The sequence below is a fragment of the Mustela erminea genome, chromosome 16, assembly GCF_009829155.1.
Source record: "Mustela erminea isolate mMusErm1 chromosome 16, mMusErm1.Pri, whole genome shotgun sequence".
NCBI lineage: Eukaryota > Metazoa > Chordata > Mammalia > Carnivora > Mustelidae > Mustela > Mustela erminea.
The window spans coordinates 37,749,008-37,773,887 of NC_045629.1; the positions used below are offsets into that span (position 1 = coordinate 37,749,008).

The 24,880-nt window shown below is 34.4% G+C and overlaps 1 long non-coding RNA gene across 1 annotated transcript in view; it reads right to left on the reverse strand.

Annotated features, from left to right (window-relative positions):
- Positions 1–24,391, reverse strand: part of LOC116575264 — a 46,441-nt gene extending 22,050 nt beyond the window's left edge. Inside the window, exon 1 of the long non-coding RNA XR_004279675.1 lies at positions 24,245–24,391. This is a non-coding gene — a long non-coding RNA (uncharacterized LOC116575264). The remainder of the gene's footprint in view (positions 1–24,244) is intronic.
- Between the last annotated feature and the right edge of the window lie 489 nt (positions 24,392–24,880).

Here is a 24,880-nt window from a genome sequence, read left to right on the forward strand (position 1 = left end):
TTTATTTCTTTATGAGGTGTTAACATTAATTTCCATACTTGAGTTAAAGACTTTGCCTTCAAATAACTTGAATTGCTCTAAAGTGAACCTGATATGTTATCTGAACATTTTTCACAATCACATTCATTTCATTCAGTCAGCATAACTGAGTACAAAGAAATCCTTGGTAATATACATTGTGTTAATGAATTGCCTTTGCTGCATACAAAGGAATCCATATACTAAATCAAGGATTCAACAGTGAATTATTGGTCTAGCATAAGTCTATACTAGTAATCAGAGACTTATTTGCAGGTAAATTGCTGGCTATTTATTAGCATGGCATATTCTGAAAAGAAAAATAGCCAGAGGTATTTCAGAAGATTAAGTAATACTAATTCTCTGACTACTCGAAAATTCAATAAAAAGTTTCTGATGGGTTTCAGATAAGGTGCAACAGCCTTAAGTTCAGAAACAAAATAATCAATTCTTTAGAATGTTCTGTAAAGAAAGAAAAGTGATCAGTATTATTTTTCATTCGGAAAGGACAAAGTGAGTTTCAGAGAGCTGAACTGGGTGCTTTGTAAACTTCACTTTGTGGAGGAGAGATATTTATGTGATAAAAGAAGAGAGAGGCAATTAATTTCTATCCAATTCTAAGTGGTGGTTTTGAATCCTGTTGGTAGTTCTTCTCTGAGTAACTATCTATTATTTGTATTCATTTCCTGATTCTACAAACATGACATCAAATATGAACCAAATATCCAGCTAAAAAGTGAAACATTCTGACAAACATAAATGTTTAGATTTATGCATACAATTTATATATGTATTTAATTTGAAGTTTTTCTTTTGTTTTGTTTAAGGTAATTCACCTTAGAAACACAAAAGTTGCAAATACCATCACGTATTGCTGTATTTGAAGAGAGATATTAAAACAAAGGATTGTTTTGTTTTGTTTTAATATGGGAGATACTACACAATCGGATGATGGAAGTAATTCCAGAGAGAGGCTCCATAAAATTTCAACTTCAGTTTTAAAAGTATCACCAAAATGCAAATTTCTTTTAAAATGGAGAGATACAACAACCTACTATAATGGCCAAAATCTGAAACATTGGCAACATCAAATGCAGACAAGAATGTAGAATGGGGACTATCAAACAGTACTAGTGGAGATGCAAAATGGCACAGCCACTTTGGAGGACAGTTTGAGAGTTTCTTATAAAATTAGAAATACTCTTATTATACAATCCAACAATCACACTCCTTGGAATTTACTTAAGAGTTGAGGGGTACCTGGGTGGCTCAGTTGTTAAGTGTCTGCCTTCGGCTCAGATCGTGATCCCAGGATCCTGGGATTGAGCCCCGTATCAGGCTCCCTGCTTGGCAGGAAGCATACTTCTCCCTTTCCCACTCCTCCTGCTTGTGTTCCCACTCTCACTCTCTCTCTGTCAAATAAATAAATAAAATCTTAAAAAAAAAAAAAAAAGAATTGAGAACTAATGTACATATAAAAACCTGTAGAAGGATATTTGTAGACACTTAACTCATAACTGCCAAAACTTGGAAGCAACTAAGATGTCCTTTAGGAAGTAAATGGATAAACAAACTATGGTAAATCTAGAAAATAAAATATTATTTAGTGCTAAAAAGAAATGAGCCATCAAGCCATGAAAAGACAAGGAAGAATCTTAAATGCACATAACTAAGTGAAAAAAGCCAAGGTGAAAAGACTACAAAATGTGATTCCAACTATATGACAATAAAAAGATACAATAAATAGATCTGTGGTTACCAGGGTTGGGCTGGGAGAGATGAACAGGTAGAGCACAGAGGAATTTCAGATTAGTGAAAATACTCTATATGATATAATGATAGTTATATTTAGTTATACTTTTGTCTAAACCCATATCATGTACAACACCAAAAAACAAACCCTAAGGTAAACTGGACTTCGGTGATCATGATGTGTTAACAAAGGTTCATCCCTGGTAAAGAAATAATACCATTCTGGTTGTTAACACTGATAATGGGGGAAGTTACCCATGTACGGAGGCAGGGAGTATAAAGGATAGATCTCTTTGCCAGCTTCTAAACTTTGTTGAAATCCAAAAGGTCTCTAAAGTATATATGTATGTATGAATAAGTAAATAAACAAACAAATAAATAAATATTAATTCTTTTAATCTCCATAGCCCTGTATTTCACCACAACTTACCAGAGTACATTACTGAATCTACTAAAAAAGTAATTCTCAACAGAATTAATCTATGATGTAAAAAATGATGGAGATCATAATTATTTCAATCTTTCCTCATTTTTTCCAATACTTTGTTAAGATAATGCTTTAGTTACATAAACAGTTTTTGCAAGTCAAGTTAATTTTTCCATAATTCATGTTGCATTAATAATATGAATGCTAAATTTATGTGTAAAGAATGTAAAATCCAATGAGGCATTTTCAGCAGATATTCTGTAAGCATGAACAGAGTCAATATATCCTGAGAATCTCTTCAAGCATGTCTTGAAACATATGACAAAAATGTATTAAACCTATTGCTCCAGGCAGTCCATAAAGCCAATTTCTATTGAGAATGACTGAGATTTCTTGTGAAGTAATGCCAGAGAAATAATTTCACAAAATCTTTTCAGCATATCCATATTCCAAACACCTGCAGGGCATTTCATTAATGAAAACTAGAGACTTTGAAATATTACTCAAATAAATCACAACATTCCCAATTGGCCTTTGGTTGATCTCATTAGTTTGGGGAAAATTGTTTTAAGCATCCTTAAATTATATGGTGTTTTACAGTCATGGAATTTATCTGTTGATTATCCATATGAAGAAATTATACTTATTATTCTCATATATATTACACTGTACAACCTCTATGACTTGCAAGAAAGATAATATACCTTATGTGTGAATACCACATTAATTTAAATGACTGGCTTATTAGAAAAACATTTTAGAGAGGGGGATGGGGAGATTTTCATTGTCCTTTCAAAATATAAAGAAATTTTATCCTATAATTTCTTTCATGTTACATCTAAATATAATTTAGAATAAGCCCTGAAACACTGATGAAACTAGACAGACTGTATAAGATGTACACTGGCAAGTTTAATAACCTAAAAGAAGTCAACCCACTGAATTTTCACTCTCCTATTCTGGGTTCAAAAATTGACTAAGTCCCAAAATATAAACCGTATACTATTAAATAGCAAACATTATATACTTCCTTTTCTAGTGAAACAGTTTTCCTTAAAAAAGAAAAGTTAACACCAAAGAAATATTGAATTAAAGAGGATATATATATGTAATATGCATATCAATAGGTCAAAATTTCATTAAAGTAACAATAAACAGGAAAAAAGTTCATATTTCTCAATAACCACAGCAATGAAATGACAAAAAGATTATATAACTCATTCTTCTGAGTGTAAGTTGTGTTTTATGTCAGGTACTCATACATAAAATGTGAACCATCCACATAAGAAAGTTAATTAGGATATATTCAATTATTTTTCATTAAGTTTTGAATTTGTGAATTAAAACCACTATTTTCCCCCATCTGTAGATTTTTATGATCACAGCTGAATTAAAGAATGTTTCAGCTGAGCTGTGCCCAAACTAAAGTTTTTAAGAAATATATTTCACACTGGGAAATTCTTTGGAATAGTTAAGGATATATGTAATAGGTAGTTTAGTGTCTATATTTATGATTGTTACTGCTCTTTTTATTCACATACATTCTTGACCCCACTCCTGAGTCAAGTCTGCATATTTGATGGAGTGCGTTGATGAAGGATCTCTGGATATGTAATGAGAAAGAACCAGAAGGACTGTAATTGTTTTTACCCTTACCCTGGCTGATGATTTTTGCTTCCTGTCAAAGAAAGATCTAGGAATCAGGCAAGGATTCAGGCCTGTATACTACCAATGAGCACAATCACTAGTGCACTTACCTTGAAAGAAGGATCTAGGAATTGGGCAAGGATTCAGGCCTGCTTACCACCAAGGAGCACTATCACTAATGTACTTCCTTTCCCTCAATCTTTCTTCTAGCACTCCATAAAAGCAGAAAGCCATTGTACCTGCAGTTTTCAGGAATTCTGAACTGTTACACTAGCTCATACTTCACCTTTAAGAATTCATTAAAATTCTGTTTTCTTCTTATTTACTTTTACAGATGCCCTTCAGAGGTGGTTGTTACTCTGTGGAATTTAGTTTATGTGATATTTAATCTAATAGGCTAAAAAAAATTGTGATTTTATAGATCATCTGGATTTTTTGTTCATTGTTAGGTGTACTGCTTTTCTCCTGAAGTTTTCTAAAACCTAAATGGAAACCAAACTGGTGCATATCTAGTAATTTTTGTTTGTAAACTGGACATTGTAATGACACACAGCAGGGATTCTGGCTTTGTGTTGATTTATGTTCTGGAAGAGAGTTAAATTACTACGTGATCACCTTGAGTTTATGGGACTTTGCTTTATGCTTTCTTGAACATCTGGAGATATTTCTAAGTCTTCCTAACTTGGCAAGAATTTTAACTCCAAACACTGTCTTTCCTGTGGGGGTAGCAAATTGAAAACATCTCTCAGTTCTTTTAACCTTCAAGATATTGGTTTCTGCTGGGATTCTTGGAATCTCTTCATGTGTTTTTTAGGAGCCATGCAAGGATTAAAGGAAATTTATAAACAAATAAGGGACTCTTCCTTATGGAGCCCTTTATATAGCATTTCTTCCCTCAATTTCTATCTGCTCTGGTAGCCCTGAGCTATATCCTCTAACACATTAAGCCAGTAAGAATGCAACTCTCTATTTGAGTTCAAGCCACCTCACACTGTATGCACTGCAGAGTGCCCTCAGGGAAAAATCTCATGAATATAAATCTCACCCAGTGAGACTCAAATCCTTCCCTTTAAATATAGATTCCCTCTAGTTCTTGCCTGACTAGGAATTAGTTAAGAACTCTCCAGTAGCTGTTTTTATATTTCATCCAGAATTTGTATTGTTACTTATAGAAGGGGTAATGTCATAAGTAATTCTGTTGTTAATACACTAAAACTCACATTGGTTTCTCTTTATTTTTGAAATGGAGTTTATATAAATAATACCTCATTCCTAAAGATGTTATAAGGGTTTAATCAGACCATATATGCGTATATATAGGTCTTTAGAGCAACGTGTAGCACATACTAGAAACTTGATACATATTAACTGCTTTTATTATAATAATTTCTAAAGTTATTAAGACATCTTTGCAAATGCCTCAACCCTGAGTGACTGCTTTGTTTCTTGGTTGTATTTAGTTCCTCCCAAGACACAGTAATATGGGGCTAAGCAAATATCTGGGTTATTCAAAATGGAAAACAATCTTAACTACAATTATCTGTACACTGATGATTTAGCAAAAATTAATTGAAATCCTACTATATGCTCTAACTTATGCTTGATTCTGAAAATAAGAGTATACAAGATATAGATAATCCAGAATATGTGTGTGTTTTCAGCCCATTTTTTCCCATAGAAAAAAAAGACTTAATAATAAAGTGTTCATAAGCAAATGTAGTAAAATTACTAAACAAAATATCTAGAATTTCTATTGAATCATACTATTGTTGGAATTGACACATAGTTATCAGACACTACAAAATAAAAGTTTTAACCATGAACATTGTATCTAATGACACCTATAACTTAGTAAAGCATTATGGTGGTCTTTTATAATGTAAGTCAGAAAACCTAAATAAAACCATCCCACATAGCAAGATTTACCTTTTTTCGTACACATATATTGACTTTTTAAAAATGTTTATAACATGGGGCATCTGGGTGGCTCAGTTGGTTAAGCCTCTGCCATCAGCTCAGGTCATCATCTCAGGGTTCTGGAGCAAGCCCCGCATTAGGCTCTCTGCTCAGCGGGGAGCCTGCTTCTCCCTCTGCCTGCCTCGCTCCCTATTTGTGATTTCCCTCTCTGTCAAATAAATGAATAAAATCTTTAAAAAAATGTTTATAACATAGCATAACAAATCAGGACCATAAAGCAAGACAAAATACTCTAAAAAATCAGTCATTCATAAATAAAAGCCATTCAGATAAAATATTACTATTTGCATTCTGAACTCTGGAGGATAATTTTATATAAGTAACAATATGACCCCAGAAAGATATTCATTCTCTATATTAATATTATCCAACATCTTCCCTCAGATTTCCTGAGTGAAAATCAGTCTTTTCTTGAGAGAAATGATTGAGAGTAGGCTAGTATACTACCAAATATAGAGTATCAATATTTACTCATTCTCCACATCTTTTTCAGGGTGAAATACTTAGCTATAAACTTATTATTGTCATTAATAAATAACCTCCAAAATGTGTTCACTGCTCATTCCTTCTTATAGGAATTTCTTCTCTTATACTGGCATACATATTCTCAAAAAAAAATGTAATTTACTGAGTAAAAAAAGATCAATGATGGTTTTAAAATATTCTTTGAATGTTAATAAGAAGTCTTTTTCCTAGTAGGCACCTAGGGAAACAACAACTATTATTAGTTTGCTCTCAAATATCAATAAAACAATGCCACAATTAATGACTCAGAAACTTGAAAACTTTTTTAAGTTCTTCCAATCCCCACTGCCATAACATTTATTTATTCTTAGAATCAGCCTAAACATAATTTTATTCCAATTTCTAATGGACAGGTCAATAAACTTTGATTACATGATCCATTTGTTCTTAGAGATGTATGACATAGTTGTAAATTGTAATATAGCCTCTGTATTAGGAGGAAAAATACAATATGCCAAAAATAATCACACCAGTTAGCAACATGACACATAGAGTAAGCTGATTTCATTGGAGGTAGGGATATGACATGAAAACCAGATCTATCTTTTAATATAATGATTACTTCTGATTGTAAAACCTGAGAGTTGAGTTTTAGATATGACTTCTTCCTCTGAAAACACATTTACCTCAATTTTTCCACAGGAGATCAAAGAAACCATTAAATGAAGCTAAATATGCCTTCTGATTTAACTGAAAGGAACACTGAACTCAACATTCAATCTGTGGACACTGTTCCCTGGATATAAAAAATATGTCACGTGTCATGGCCCAGCAAAATCAATATTCTAGATTTAGACCTTAGGGCAAGCAATTTTTCCACCTTTTCTTTTGCAACAATGAAGAATTTGACATTAAAATCATTAATCATACATTATAGTTTAGAACTAACACATGATTTGATCTCTCAAAGTATTTTTGGAATTAGAACTTAGCAATACTAATTCAATGAAGTTACACTAAAGTGCTCAGAGCATTTTGTATGAATAGTAAAGACCTAATTCCTTAGCTCAGAGGCCTCATTCCACCTTTAGTATGGACAAAAAAATGACTTCTATGCTACTGAAGAGTTAATTCAAACTCTCAAGTGGCAGAACTAGAACAGTTTCTTAAATATACACTCAGAAGTTAAAACTTGGTCAATTTGGCCCCTTTCATGGTTTTAATTAACATTATAGATATCATCATGATTGTTCTATTTATAGATTTTGCATTTATATGCTAGCTTTACCCATTTGAAGATCTATAATTGAATGAAAGTATGATATTAGTAATTTGGTTTTTTCACATTTAGCTTGGTTTGAGTAAATCACAAATTTCTATCCATAAAATAATAGTCTTGAAGATAAAAAGGGATATATCTTAAAATATAAGGCAAGTTCTTTGATCTTTCTCATATTTGGTTCTTTTTTTGCCTGTTCTTTCTTTTTTCTTGTTCATTTAGTTTTCTTGTTTTTTTTTTAAATTAATATATTATTCCAGTCTAGACAAATCTTATCAGTTTTTTCTCATTTTGATTCATACTAAAATGATCCTCAAAATCTACAACTTTTTTAATGTCCTCCCAAACCAAGTACCTACTTTTGTTATGGATTGGGTGTGTCTTCCCTGCCAGTACTTTCTGTTTTCCTTTAACACAAAATTCCTAATCATATATATATATTTTTTTAATATCTATTTTTTAGTTTGAGAGAAAGAGAGGGTGTGCATGAGCAGGGGGAAGGGCAGAGGCAGAGGGAGAGAGAGAATCTCAAGCACACTCCACACTGAGTGTGGAGCCTGATGTGGGGCTTGATCCTGCAAGACCATGACTAAAGCTGAAATCAAGAGATGGATGCTTAACTGACTGAACCACACAGGTGCCCTCTGCATCTATTGTAATTCACTTCTGTAATCCTCAAAATTGGATAAATTATATGATGCGCCTCTGTAAGTCTGGCATATATTCTTTATACTTGCAATTATTTGCTCATTCATCATACAATCTGTCCCTCTCATTGCACTTGAACTCTATGATAGCAGGGACCACCAATCAATTAATATTGATTACTGATTGACTAGGATTTTAAATTTCTACTTTCCTGCTAAGTTATTAAAGGTAAACATAGTGAGTCTGTGTCTCCATGCCTGGTAAACAGTAAATAAATTTTCAGTACATTTTGTTGAATGTTCACCAACCATCTATCTTCTCAGAATGTCTAGAGACATCATATCACAGATGAACTTATAAAATATAAAGTCCACTTTATTTTTTTTAAAGATTTTATTTATTTATTTGACAGACAGAGATCACAAGTAGGCAGAGAGACAGGCAGAGAGAGAGGAAGGGAAGCAGGCTCTCTGCTGAGCAGAGAGCCCGATGCAGGGCTCAATCCCAGGACCCTGGGATCACGACCCGAGCCGAAGGCAGAGGCTTTAACCCACTGAGCCACCCAGGCACCCCTAAAGTCCACTTTATAAATGACCTATCATCTGCACTGCCACCATGGGCACCACAGGAGTTAAATATTAAAAATCAATGACTTAATTGTTTTCAGCTAGCTCATCTTCTACTAAGAGACTGTTTCAGTTTCACTTACCTCAATGATAGGCTTTCTTCTTTTATACATTTTTGCTTGTCTTTCCATACTAACTAAGGCTTTAGTTACCACTTATGTACAAATAATGCAGAATGTAACATTTCAAGTGCAAACACTTCTCTAAGTTTCAAACACATATAAAATTGCCACATTGATATCTTCAACTTTCTATCATAAGCTTAATATATCCATATCTAAAAATGATTTAGGATAGTTTTATACCAACTACCACAAAAAGTGGTCTCTTTCCAATAAATCCTAGTGAATACATCAACCATTCATTTTACATACTACTCACCATCTCAATAAATGCAGAAAAGAATTTGACAAAATTCAACATCTATTCATGATAAAAACACTCAAAAAAAATGGGTATAGAGGGGACATACAGCCACATAGTAAAGACGATATATGACAAGCCCACCACTTACAGCCTATGCAACAGTAAACAGCTGAAAGCTTTTACTTTAAACTCTGGAATGAGACAAGATGCCCACTCTCACCACTTTTATTCAACACTTGAATACTGGAAGTTCTAGCTAATGGAATTGGAATATTGGAAGTTCTAGCTAATGGAATTAGGCAAGGAACAGAAATAATATCCATACAAATGAGTAAGGAAAAAAAGCAAAACTGTCTCTATTTGCAGATGACATTATACTATATAGAAAATTCTACAGATCTCACCAAAAAAACTGGTAGAATAAATACATTCAGGAAAGATGCAAGGAACAAATCAATGAACAGAAAATATCTGCATTTCCATAACTATCAGAGTGAGAAATTAAGAAAATAATCTTACCTACAATAGCATCAGAAAGAATAGATACTTAGGAATAAGTTTAAACAAGAGGAAACATCTGCATGCTGAAAACTATAAGATGCTGATGAATGTAACTGAAGACACAAATAAATGGAAAGCTATTCTGTGTTCATGGATTAAAAGAATTAATTTTGTTAAAATATTCATACTACCCAAAGTAATCTATAGATACAATGCAATCTCTATCAAAATTCCTGTGTCATCTTCATAGAGATGGAAAGATATTCCTAAAATTTGTTTGAAACCACAAAATACATAGAATAACCAAAGCAATTTTGACAAAGAACAAAGCTGGATGCATGTCATTCACTATATTACTATATACATAGTTTATATAAACTATATTACAAAGTTGTAGCAATCAAAACAGTATGGCGCTAGCATAAAAACAGACACATAGATCAACAGAACAGATACAGGTCTCAGAAATAAACCTGTGGATATATACAGCCAATCAATTCTTGACAAAAGATGCCAAGAATATACAATGCGGAAAGGACAGTTTCCTCAACAAATGATGTTGGGAAAATAATAGCCATATGCAAAAGAATAAAAAAGGGCCCCTATCTTTCATGATAAACAAAAATAAATTCGAATGGATTAAAGACTTGGATGGAAGACCTGGAAATGTAAAACTCCTAGGAGAAAACATAGTGGGTAAGCTCCCTAACAGAACTTCTTGGCAAAAGTTAATGCAAAAAAAGCAAATTTAGATTAAGTGAAACTACACCAAACTAAAAAACCTCTGCACAGCAAAGGAAACTATCAGCAAAATGAAAAACAACCTATGGAATAGGATAAACCATTTGCAAGCCACATATCTAATAAGGGGTTAATATCTAAAATATTTAAGGAATGCTTATAACTCAATAGCAAAAAGTCAAATAACCCAATTAAAAAATGAGCAAAAGATGTGAATATATATTTTTCCAAAGATGAGATACAAATGACCAACAGGCACATGAAAAGATGTTCAACATTACCAATCATTACAAAATGCAAATCAAAACCACAATGTGGTATCACCTCACACCTGTTAGGATGTCCGTTATCAAAAAGACAAGAGATAACAAGGGCTGGCATGGTTGTGGAGAAAAGGAACCATTATACTGTTTTGGGAATGTAAAATGGTGTAGCCACTATGGAAAACAGTACTCAAGAAGTTAAAAATAGAACTGCTATACGATTCAGCAATTCCACTTCTGAATATATATCCAAAGTAAAGGAAATCATTATCTTGAAGAGATATCTGTACTCCCATAATTGTATCATTATTCACAATAGCCAAAATATAGAAACATCCTTAATGTCTATCAATGGATCAGTGTACAAGGAAAATGTGCTGTGTATATACAGTGGAATATTATCCAGCCTTAAAAATAAGGAAATCCTGCCATTTGCAACAACATAATACCTGGAAGCATAATGTTAAGCGGAATAAGCCAGATAGACAAAGACAAACACTGCATAGTGCATGGTATCACTTATATATGTCATTTAAGCAAACAATAATCCCGCTTCCCCACAAAAAAAAAAAAAAAAAAAGGTTAAACTCTTAAGAAACTGAGAGTAGAAGTGGTTTCCAGGGCTGGGGAGGAGAAACAGGGAGAGGTAGGTAAAAAGGCAAAACTTTCAATTATAAGATGAAAAAAATCTGAAGATGTAATGTATAATATGGTGATCATAGTTGATAACACCGTACTGTGTAACTGAAATTTATGAAGAAAGCAGAAGTCTGCAGAAAAAAATTTCTCTAGTTTGCTAGACAACCCAGACTCAAAAACTCTACTCAACATGTCCCAACATCCATTCCAAATCCTCTGCTGTTAGCTGAGATAACTGCTGAACTTCAAATAAAGTATTTATAAAAATATTTTTTATATGTTTATAAAAAATAAAAAATTTAAAAATATATATTTTTTCCTATGTTTGTTTCCCAAGCAAAAGTGTGATCTACCTAAGGACAGAAATGGAGAGTCTCTAAACCCCAAATTCCTTATTATAGGGTCTAAAGGAACTTGTTTTTCAGCAAAGGAAAAAAAAATTTCCAAATAATACAAAATAATGTGCAGATATGTGAGTGTTTGGAACAGATTTATTTGTCAAGGATTAAAAAATTAGTAGGTGAAAAAAGGAAGAAACAAACGTAGATTGGTATTAACATAATACCATGGTAAACACTATTTCATTAAGACTCATGGATATGAGAACTAAAGGACTGTCACTATGAAACATTTAAACAACTCGAGAAAGATGAAACTGAAAGAAAAGGAGCGAAGTGGATAGTTCTGAAAAGTTGTGACAGAACATTGTCAGGTACAGAAAGTGAAAAAGATAGAGGGAAGAAAAGATATAACTTAATGATGTACATTAAAAAATTTAGAACAGATTTTATAAATAATATATAAAACTTATTTAATAATTCATTAGCTAGTTTTTTTCCTTCACACCTAGTTTTCTAGACACCTCTTTTTTTCCCATAGAGTTGGTAAGTTTTTGAATATGAAATGTGTTCTGCCAGGCCATGAATTCATTTTATAGTCACTTTTGTCCATATTAACGTTTCTTGCATTTATTCTTAATACTTAAAAACAATCATCCAATCACTTATTAAACCTGGGTACTTTAACAAATGTGCTACTTTACAAATCTTTATTTAAACAGAAGAGAAACATGAAGCTAAAGAGCTTGTCTTACTGGCTCAAAAACATACATATCAGACTGCTTATAGGTCTTGTTTGACAGGCTACAGGTAAGCTACCATTCTATACTCCATATATTATTCCTATGATGGCCTCTCAATCCTCAAATGGTTACTGATTCTTGTTCTAAGTGTAAAGGCAATGAATTTTTCTTCCCAAAAGCAACTTCCAGTATGACGTATGGTGGCAACTTCATGCGCCAGTCTTGGTACCAGATTCTCCCTGTCCTTCAGTCTAATTAATTTCAGAGACTTGGATTAGAAAGAGCAATAGCGTATAGTCCAAGGATTAAAGCATTAGAAGTAACATCTTCAACATAACAATTATTTTGGTAGGAATAATACAAAGTTAATATTTTTAAAAGAAAATGTGATTGTACTTTTTAAAACTGTAACATTATCAGCAAAAGAATTAGGCAATACGTTTATTGGCATTCAATCAATATCAACTATAGATGCTATGATTTTAAATGTCACTTTTCCTGTTTATTCATTAATCCCTCAGATATTTAAGTATATACTAAGTGCTAGGGATTATTCTTGGTCCTAAGGATATAATGGCAAGCTAAAACAGCCTTGTTTCTTACACTTAAGGGCATTAGAGTCTAGCAGATTATATTAAGGGTAAAGTGTTACAGAAAAAACAGAAAGAAGCAGTTTTCATAACTGTCACGAATTTGGGATTGTGATTTAACACCTTTTGAGAGAACCATAATCATTTTTAGAATGCATCTAAGTAGAGTTTGGACTTTATTTAGCAGTCACAAGAAGTCAATATATTATTGGAAGTTTTAAGAGGTAGACAAATGTACTATTAAATGTACCATTAAAACACCATGTTAACATTGGGTAATGTAAGTAGGGAACAAGGTCTCGATAGCCAAAACAGGGAGCTCACCCATGGGCTGCTGAACATCTTCCTATAGCCCACTGACTACTCTCAACTAGTGTTCAGGATATCATATTGAAAAACATTAGGGAAGTTAATTCATTATATCCTAAGGAACTGGAGTTCATAAAGGAAAAAATATTATGATCCACTAGGCTAAATAAACATTTTTGCTCCTTAATACTCAAAACATTTTTGTCTGGTAGTGACTTAATAGAGAAATAAGAGACTTGACTTTGGTAGGATTTATATCTATTAAAATTTATTTCCTTATTGTTTTTGACAAGGAGTGAGTTTGAACTACTTGATAGTTTGTCCTCCTCTATGACTATCTGAAGAATTCTTGTTCATGCCTCAAGGCCAGGAATTCAACCCCTTTACCTTCCCAGCTTCTTAAAGCCCCACTAACTGTGAATTTAAGGACTTTTGAGTATTGGCTCTTGGCATTCTCAAACTCTCTTAGCTCCTACATATATACATCTCTCTTATTCTTAATTTTGGAGTCCATTTGACTGAGGGTTTTTTTTTTATGATTCAAGGATTTATTAAATCATACATGCAAAACATACTGCTAATTGCATTAGCAAAAGATCAATGTAAAAAGACTTCATGATTCTGCAACTGTCGATTTAAAAAATGTTGTTCTAGTAGTTGAGAGGTGCAACCTTCTATTCCTGCCAGTGAATAAGTGGTACAGAACTTTGTTAGCACAGCACGGGCTTAAAGAAGCTCACAGACCCAAGGGAACATGGTCAATCCGGGCTTATGGGATACAGCTGGACAAGAAGATTATGGCCGATTACATCCCTTATCCTATCTGCAAACATATGTACCTTTAATTTGCTTTTCTCTTGTGAGTCCTGCATCATTTGAAAATGTGTGAGCAAAGTGGTACCCTGAAGTGCGACACCACTGTCCCAAAACCCCCATCACCTTGGTGGGGACTAAACTTGATCTCAGGCATGATATTTGACTGAGTTTTTAAATTAACCTTCATTCTTACTTTTATATTGCTCCCCCAGGTTTTTATCTTTCAGGAGTTTACAATTCATTGATTTACCAACTTTATTGTTCTCTTCCAGAATTAATATTTTATAATTCTACTTGTTTAAACAACTCTATTGGTTTTGCTTTTATTTCTTTGTGGTATTAGAATCATATAAAAACATTATCAACTAGATTTCTCTGTTGTTTTATCTCATTTTCAGCTTTTGCATTTGGTATCTTTATTATTCTAATTATTCTTAATGTTTTATAATTTCTTAATTTTGCCGTAACGTGTTTTTTTTCTTGAACTTTTCTTATGTTAAATAATAACTTCTGATACTGCATAAGAATAAAGCAATAAGCAAAAAGCCAGGAAAAAAAAGATCAAAGAAGTGAACAGGCAAAAAAGAATCACAAACAATTTAAAATTACCATAATCTTTTGCTTTTTAATTCTCTGTGAAAGAAAGGAAATACTTTATGTTACATTTTATTCTAGATAGAGAATTCATTTGATCTACTAGAGTCAACACATTTTGAGAATTTCTCATAGCATTTTTTTTTTTTAACTAATACTTCCCTAGCCCAGCACTTCAGCTCTAGTCTCTCTTTTCCTGTGGACTCTGCCAAAAATCCTAACCATACCAACCGAGCCCACAGTGTGAGCCTGGACCAAGGTGTCTGCATGTTCCTACTCTACCTGATAAGGAAGATTTTTCTCAACCCATGATCTCATCTTCTTACCACAGAGCCTCAAGCAGAGTAATATTAAAATTATTAAATAGGACCTAAAGAATGTCAGATGACTTGTTAAATGTAATTCAAAGAAAAAGACAAATATTACTCATGTTTTAGTTGCATTAGGACTCTTCTGAGTTCTATTTAGTTACCTCTGGGTTTTGAATCATTAAAAAGTGATTTTTTTTTTTAACAATAGCATAATCAGATGTTACAAAAAAGTTATTCCAAACTCTGATTAGCTCAGGTGACCTTGAGATAACAGAAACATTCAATTTGTTGCTTTGCTAATGGGTACACTTAAAGTTTTTGTCTTTATTTTTTTGGTAAAGATTGTATTTATTTATTTATTTGTCGGAAAGAGAGCACAAGCAGAGGGAGCAACAGGTAGAGAGAGAAACAGGCTCCCCACTGGTCAGAGTCCAATGCAGGAGTCGATCCCAGCACCCTGGGATCATGACCTGAGCTGAAAGCAAGTGTTTAACCAACTAAGCCACCCAGGTGTCCCTATACCTCAAGTTTTATTTATACTACCAATGTAAGCAAATTACTTTGACTGAACATTTCTTTAAATTGTCCCTGTCACTTCAGATAGAACTAGCAATGGTGTATAATAATAAATATAAATAATAATAAAAATCTTTATAGATGCATCCATACACACATGGCCCTAAATAAAGTACTTTCCTTTAAAATAGTAATATTAAACCCAGCTTTTATGTAAAAAACAAAACAAGGGGCGCCTTCTTTCTTTCTTCTTTCTTCTTACATTTGTGGTTCATGTAGTATAATGTATATAGACTTGTCCAATCACTATGCTCTACACCTGAAACTAATGTAATATGGTGTGTTAACTATTCTTCAATAATAAAGGTAAATAAATTGCCAATTTAAAAAAGAAAAGAAGAAAACATGCAAAGTCTGAGTAACTTTCACATCCAAGAGTATATGTATACAGGATGACTAAATGTAATGCAATATTGGACAGGCTCCTTGAAAAGAACACTAGGCAGGAACTAAGAAAATCTGAATAAATTATGAACTTTCGTTAATAAGTATTTATCAGCATTAGCTCAGTAACTATAACAAACTTACAATACTAATATAAAATATGAGTAACAGGAAAAACTGTGTGGAATAGATGCAAATTCTGTGTACTAACTTCAAAACTTTTCTTTAAACCTAAAACTGCTCTAAAAAGAATTTTTTTTTTAAAGTTTGACTTTTTGGTCTTGAAAGACCCCCTTCCTCCTTGGTAAAGGCTTGTTTTAGCAACCTGATGTCCCCACAGCACCCCCTCTCCCCTTGCTGAAGGCTTGATTGTCCCCATAGCCAGATGGCAACACATACCAGGATGTCTATTGTCTGTGATCACCCGGTCTGTCAAGAGAAAAGACAAATGAGGAATAGAGTATACCTGGGACTTTCCAGAGTGCTGAGCCAAGGCCCACCAGAACAAACCCTTGTGTCCTTGCCTTAAACCCAGTGCCTGACAATGCTTAATTTAAGTTAACCAATCAGATCCCTGTAACCAAGCATCTGCTTCTGTAAACTCGCTTCCCGCCACCCCAACCTTGCCCTATATAATCTGCTCCCCAACTTAGCCTGGAGCGCTCAGCCCACAAAGGCTGATGCGTCCGCAGGCGCCTGTGTAACCAATAAACCTCTTGCAGTTTGCATCCAGTGGAGGCATGCTGTTTGATTCTTGGGTGTGGCTCCAGGGTCTTTCAGTCTATCTTTTTTTTTTTTTTTTTTAAGATTTTACTTATTTGTCAGAGAGAGATCACAAGTAGGAGAGGGGGGAAGCACACTCCCTGCTGAGAAAGCCCGATATGGGGCTCGATCCCAGGACTCTGAGATCATGACCTGAGCTGAAGGCAGAGGCTTAACCCACTGAGCACCCAGGCACACCTTGGTCTATCCTCTTTCACTTAGCAAAATGTTTTCAAGGTTTATCTATGTCGTAGCCTTCATTCTTTATAGGCCAAATAAAATTCTATTGTATGGATATACTAAAAAACAAAAAGACACAGAAACAAACAAATGATAGTATATGTATCAAGCACTAAGCTAAGTTCTGGATAAAACAGAAAGAAACATGAGTATTATGATCCTCATGACTTTTCTGTCTAATGGGGAAAAGTGAAATTAAACAAATATTTGCAGAAATAGGATACATAAGTGTTAATGGAGATAATAGCATGGTTATCCATGTTTCTTCCAGATGTAACCCTTCTTTACCTTCCCTTTCGTAACCAAATTTCGAAAGAAATACCTTCACCCTCTGTCCACAATTCTTTTCCTCCAGTTTACTTCTCATCTGACTGAATTCTGACTTCTGACCACATCATTCAGTTGGGATTGTTTTCACCAAGGTCACTAAAGACTTCTTGTTGTCAAATCATATAGACTCAGATGAACAGAAAAGCTTTAGTCTGGGCTGGGGTAGGATGATCAGGGAAGGTGTCCCAGAATAAGTGAAAATCCTCTTAAAGTAAAAACTGAAATCATCCACCAAGCATTAATCAGGATGAATGTAAAAAGGCACAAACTTAATCAAAGAAATAAAAACTTTGAAAGCTAGAAAGACAAATCCAAGATCTCTTAAGTTTCCAGAGAAAAAAAAGAAAATAATATGCCTACAGAAGAATGAGAACAGTCACTCATCAGTTGGACAATGCTTCCAATGTTCTGACGGACAATGATTAAACCCTAGACTCTACAATAGAGTAAGGACTAAATGTAAAGGTAGAATAAAAAGTTACCAGGATTCAGAAACCTTCCCCACTATATAACTTTTCTTCAGAATTTACTTGGGGACATACTCCTTTGTTCCATAAAATGAGAGAATAAAAACAAACTAAAAAATACACATGACTTGGAAAATAGTAAATAAAACATTTTTTTAAAAAGAGGGAAATCCTAGAACGTCTATGCTATCACACAGGGAAAAGAAAGATTAAAAAGGTTAAAAGGGAGATAGGGAGCTATAGTCAACAGATACATTTCAATAAAAATAATTTCAAGTGTTAATGACATTACCTCTGGATAAACTAAATAAAATTAAATGGAAATTTCATGAATTGTCCTGAAAATAATAACAACTGAAACCAATATGTTTTTTAAAGATTTTATTTATTTATTTTGAGAGAGAGAGAGTGAGTGCATAGGTGAGGTGGGGAGAGGCAGAGACAGAAGGAGAGAGAGAAGCAGACTCCTGGCTGAGCAGGTAGCCTGATGTGGGACTCGATCCCAGAACCCTGGAATCATGACCTAAACCACCCAGGCGCCCCACTGAAGCCAATATTAACATGAGAATTTAATTAAATTAGAATAAATCTTCTTCCTGTAATTTTGGTTTGTCATAATAAAGAGGTATGTAATTCCTTTGTTAAGTCCAATTATTCAGAGAGATCGACTCTTTAAAATGTTAAAATTTCATTGATAAAAACACATTCTTTTTTAGACATAGACAAGACTGAAATTCTACTTTTACTCATGCACTTTTATTAAAAAAGTAAAAGTTGTATGCATTTGATTCTTGTTATTCTGCTTAACCAACTGTGTTTGGATTATCTGTATTTGGAGAGAGATGTTTTGGCAGGGATTCTTCAAACAATTTCACTTTAAGTATAGTAATGTATGTGATGTGAACAGTAAATACTTGTTTGAAATCATATAAGATACTAATAGAAGATTTTCTGTTTGCTGAGTGAATGGGTAATGGAATGAACAAATGTAGATTAAAGATATAGAATTTTATCACTGAATTTTACATAAAGGTTTCTATATTCCATAGGTAGATTCAATTCTTTGAGGGCAATTCTTATATTATGAATTCATTTTCTTGTGTTTATGTTTATTAAACACAGTCCTATTAACTAATATATCCTGAATATTTAAACAAATATTTTAACACTATCAAAGATGCTGGGGGAAATGTGGAGAGAGGGGTTTCTAACAAACAGATGGGATTATTCACAATAAAACTATTTCTTATTAAAGGATTAATGTGTTTCAAGTAAGACATTATATATTTCACACATATTATTAAGACTGAAAAATGACAAGGTGAGCAATAGCACGTGCTGTTAAGAGAAATAATAGTAAAAATTTAGAGGAATGTTTGAAAAATAAAAGTGGAAATGATGGTTAGGAGAGATAAATGTTGAAAACTTCAAACGCAGTATTATGTGAGCACAGGTTTTGTTATCTTCCTCTCTCTTTTTATTATTTTTTCAATTCCCATTTGGTTTCTATCTTAGTCTGAGAAATAAAACCTTCTTACAGAACTACCAAGAAAATTCTCCTGTTGGTATTCTACTTCTATTGTTAGCTGTATCGTTATACTTAACTAGTTTAAAATGGAATCTGAACCCAAAATCATGAGGATTAATATAGAGTTACAAAACTAGCAACATATTTTATAATTTAGTCACATAGTAATTTTATCTTTTTGAAGATGATATAAGATCAACAGGTGTAATGATACTGTCATTAAAAACAGGAAACCAGGGACACCTGGGTGGCACAGTTGGTAAGGTGGCCAACTCTTGATTTTGGCTCAGGTCATGATCTCAGAGTCCTGAAATTGAGCTCAGCGTCAGGCTCCATGTTCAGTGGGGAGTCTGCTTGGGGATTCTATCCCCATCTACCTCTGCTCCTTCCTCTGGTCCCATGCTCTCTCTCTCTCTCTAAAATGAATAAAGAAATCTTAAAAAAAGAAGAAAAAGAAAAAATGGAAAATGTTATAATCCAAGAAGTTCAGATGGAAATGAACTTCTAATTCAGTAAAATTTTGATAGTATGAGTTCCCAACCAGGCAGAGATTAATACTGTCATCTGGTGTTCACCTGGATGCCAGTAAGTGCTTCTGCTCTTGGAATGCATTAGATTGCTAGAGCACTATTACATATCCTTTATGTAATGAAATTCTAGTCAATTCTTTATGCAACTAGATTTTATTTTAAGTAGTCTTCATGCCCAGCACAAAGACTAACGTGGGGTTTGAACTCACCACGCTGAAATCAAGACCTGAGCCGAGAATCAGACACAACAAACTGAGCCACCCGGGTGACCCTGTAACTAGATTTTTTTAATGATTAAAAAAAGAAGGAAAATATCAAGATGTTTTTTTCCTCTTTTATTCATCTTGACACATTCAGAGACTTTTTATATTAATAATTTATCCCTTACTGTACCAGTGCTGTAAAAATTTCACCAGGCCTAAAGTTATTTAAAATTTGACCTGATTCATACCTTAGTTTCAATGCGTAGACATATAAAATACCTGAGGGGAAACTCAGAGCTATCACTAATATTCATAGCTATAAGGCCCAAGGAACAAATACATTCCATTTCTCTCCTTGAAACTCTCATTCTCACTAGCTTTCCTTTACAGATTTTGTTGGTACTTCTCTATTAAATCTTTTGTTACTCTTTTGTCAGGTCCTACTCCTCAGGCTGTCTCAATTTTTGGTTTTCTCAATTGTTCGTTCTTTCAGAGTCTCCTATTCTTACTCTGTAAATTCTCAGTAATTTTATTTTTACCCAAATCTTCAACAAACCTCAACGTATCAATGGCTCCCTAATAGGAGCGCTCAATCTAATCCAAACCTCTACAGATTAATTCTTTCTAGGAACATTTAGCCAGATATTCCACAGATAGCTCAAAAACAGTAAAGTTTTTACATCCAGCCCATTCTCCTAGGAATTAAATTTCTGCGTATCCTACCCCGTATTTTTAAAACAAGCAACTGCATTGGAATGTTCTTCTGTTAAACTGGGATAAAGACACTATTTCAGACAAGGACAACTGAATTACAGAAGTAGTTAGATAGGGGCACCTGGTTGGCTCACTCAGTTAAGTGTCTGACTCTGGCCCAGGTCATGATCTGGGGGTCTTGGAATCAAGCCCCGCATTGGGCTTCCAGCTCAGGAGTGTGTTTGTACCTCTGCCCCCACCCATCATCCCCTCTAATGCACCCCCCGACCCGGCTTGTACGCTCTCACTCTCTCTCTCTCTACCAAATGAATAAATAAAATCTTTAAAAGAAGAAGAAGAAGAAATTAGGTAACAGAAGGGCAATTTATTTATCTTGTAAAATCTTACCTCAGAATATGTAAAGAAGCAGCATTTTCCAGTATTGGCAATTTTTTTTTTCATCTCTTTCTGAAAGTTCTGAGGAATCAGCACAGTATTTAAAACAGTAGCATAGGGAAACTGGGGAACTGTCTAATGTAGATCTAGACAATTTGCAAGGAACATGACACCAATTTTATTGACAAGTAAATGAACACTGCATATTATAAATGCAATAGTTTGTGTTTTTTTTAAAAGGTTTAATAGCATCTAATTAAGATCCTAAAAATTTCAGTTTTAATAACTTTATTTTAAAATTTTATATTCATTTAGTATACTTTGGCTTTTAATTTTCCTAATTTAAGAAAAACAATTTTTTTAAATATCTTACATTTTTGGCTTCAATTTACATTTTGGATGAAGATTGTATTTAAATTGTACATACCTTAAATAGAATTATATACTATTTTCAATCCTTTAAATCATTCAGTGAGTACAATTCACCATGATGATAGTAATCGAAAGTACAAAAGTATAGCCCAGGAAAGGAAAAAGATAAAAAGAGACAAGAAATAAAAAGTCTTCCTGGATAAAGTATATTTTTCAAAGTAGAATAGGATGTATTTTTTTTTTAACAGTTCCTTAGGTTGGCTTTTAATGTTTAAATATTTAGAAATTTGGCATGTGGGCCTCCATTTGTACTCTTGCCATAGGCTCTAAAAATGTTAAGGGTAAGCATTCTCAAATTCTTTGTATCCATAACCTAGCTTAATACTTTCCTCCAAATCTACTTTGCTTCGTAAATTTTCTAACTTGATGACACAGCCCTCTACCCAAATACTTAACCCTGAAACCTAAATGTCATGATAATTCTTCTACACACCTAACATCTATCTAGTCACCGAGATTTTATTTTTTAGTCCATTTTTAAAATATCTTTAGAATAGTCCCTTCCTAAGAGATCTTTCCTGATCAGCCTCTACAAAGCAGCCTCTCCCATCCTTCCACCCAAGTCACAACTTCTCTCAAACTTTTACTTATTAGTTTGGAAATTATTGTATTTATGTACTTATTTCTCCATGATTAATCCTTACCCTTCTTGGGAGTATAGGTTCCAAGTAGGATTATTTAGCTAAGTATTTATTTAGTATTTATTTACTAAAGTATTTATTACTTGTATTTATTTAAATATTTAAATATTTAGCTAAATACTGTATTTAGGGGCCTTAAAATAGTATCTGAAATATAACTGCCACTACAAAAAAAAAAAAAAAAAGACTTGTTAAATTAGTGAAGAAATTTTGTGTCTACATAGAATGTTATCATTAATTCTATGGATGCAGTTTAGAATATTCTTTCACTGACTGTTCAGAAGAACAGACTCTTCTTAGCTGCAGTGCTGATGAATGATGTACCCAAGAAAAATTAGAGTGGTAAAAGACACTTTAATCCTCTTAAGAACTCTCTCCTCTTCTAACAATCGTTTGGACTTACTTTATTCTTAAAGAACCACCATCTTTTTAATAACACATGATCATTATTTTCTTAACAGGCTTTCATTTTTTTCAAGTCTGTTTCACTCTAAAAAATAATTTCTTATTAGTGATTAGGAAATAATTAAAGTCTGCAAATACAGTGTTATTTAACCTCTCACATGATTTTCAATTTTAATTGATACACAGGAACGAAGGTTTTTTTTCAGCTGTGTTTTTTAAACCTTGTGGTTCTTGATGTTGGAAATAAACATATTAGGTTCAAAGAGAGTTCAAGTTATTCATATTAAACACAACCTTGAACTGATACATTGACTAATGTATGTTGTTGTAGACATACTTGTTGTGTTTCTCCAATTAGATTCTTTGTCATAAGTAAGGGTTCTCAACATTTCTGGGCTATTCCATTACATTTTTTTTCATTCTTCTCTTTCCTATAGGAAGAATGCAGGGTTGCTCCCCACCCCCAATTCCTTACTTTGGCTGCATTATCTCAGTGTATGGAACAGATGGCTTTCAAATTATTGAGTTTGCTCTTGAGAACTGCCTTTGGAAATGCAAACTTAGTCAAGAAAATTTTAAGCAATTTTTCACTTCGTTTTCATAGAATTTGTCCACCTAGTTTTGAAAATGAATAACATGATTCGTAATTAAGATATTAAAGTCCTAACCTCATCTATAGTTCCTTAATGATTAAGTGTTTTAAATGTAAGTAAAAAGATAAAACTATACTAAGGGTAGATCAGTGAATGTAAGTCAAGTTTCAAAACAGATTTAAATTAATTCAGGGAAGCAGAGAAAAGAAACTGATTTTTAATTCTCTCCGACAAGTCATTCATTTTCTCTTAGTTTCTTCACAAATTCTTTATATTTTTGGAAGTAAGCTTCCACACTCATATCTGAATACTGAAGAAGTGTCCTGTTCTGGCTGTCCCCACATTGTGCACCTTTCTAAAAGTTACACTTTTTGTGTCACTCACTGTCCTCTTCGAAAATTTCAGTGGCCCCAAACTCCAATGATGGCATCTACAGCCTTCACCATCTGAGGCCAATTTGAGGAGTTCAGCTCCTGGTTAAGACTTTTGTGTGGTCTTTTAGGCCTGGCCATAATTCATTAAAAGGGCTTTACCAGGTAGATCTCAGGCGGAGAGCAGCCCTCAGGAAGCACAACTCAGTGCACAGCTAGCGCACAGCGGTATGGGGGTGGGGGGCGGTGCAGTCAAGGATGCTGCTTCTCTGCCAGCTCTATCCTGCGCATCCATGTATATCTAGTCTGGACACCTTTGTTCCTAGATCTCTTTATGTGAGGCTTTTGGCAGAGGTCCTCGGGCTTCTCTGCCAAAGCCTTCCTATGGGAGTGGCTGGGCGGGAAAACTTGGTAAAACTTGACACTTTCCTGCGCTCCGACTCAGTACCTCAGGGTCTCTAAAACTGCTGGAACGTTCCTCAACAGTGACACAACCGCCACCTCCCGTTGAGCCACCTGGCTCTCCACTGGTGTTGCCTGTAAATCTGTTTTGCCCCTGATCCCGGAGGGCAGGGGGAGGCAGAAGAAAGAGGTAGCCCACCCCAGATTGTAGGTGGCAGGTTTAATAAGCAAGGGAACTTACCTACGAGGATTGTGTCTGCCAGTGGCAGCCGCAAGAGCCGTGCTTCTCCACACTGTCACCAAATCTTAACAGATCCCATAGAAGCTACACGTGAGTTCAGTCAGCACCAGACCAGCTTGCTCTCCGGAAGCTGCTTCCTTGCGGAGGCTCAGGGCTGTGGAAACTTCCGGGCGGAAGTACAGTCCAAGGCGGTGGTGTGGGGGGGGGGGGGGGTGGTGACACGCAACCCGGAAGGCCCAGGGCCTACTTGCAAGGCGTCAGGCAATCACTTTCTCGTCGTGACCTGCTTGGGCGAGCAGCACCTCTTCATTCCAGAAAATGGAACAAGAGAGTCAGCGCTTTCTCCAGGTTAGGCTCTTGCTTCTACCATCGCAGTAAGTCGTTAAAAGCTTCACTGCTACTTTCCTTTTGGGTTGTTGCTTTAATGTACCACTGTGACACCGGCAGCTCAGCTCTCTCCCCGCTCCTTCGAGCTCCTGACGCAGCCTGCCTTCCTCTCGCTGTCATCACTCAGCCTCGCGTGCCACGTTGGGCTTTGGCTTGTGCTCTGGACAGGTGAACATCAAAGCCCGGACGACTTTAACCTTGCTCTGTTTTCTTCAAATGTTCTTTCCACTTTTCAGTAACTGCCTCAAA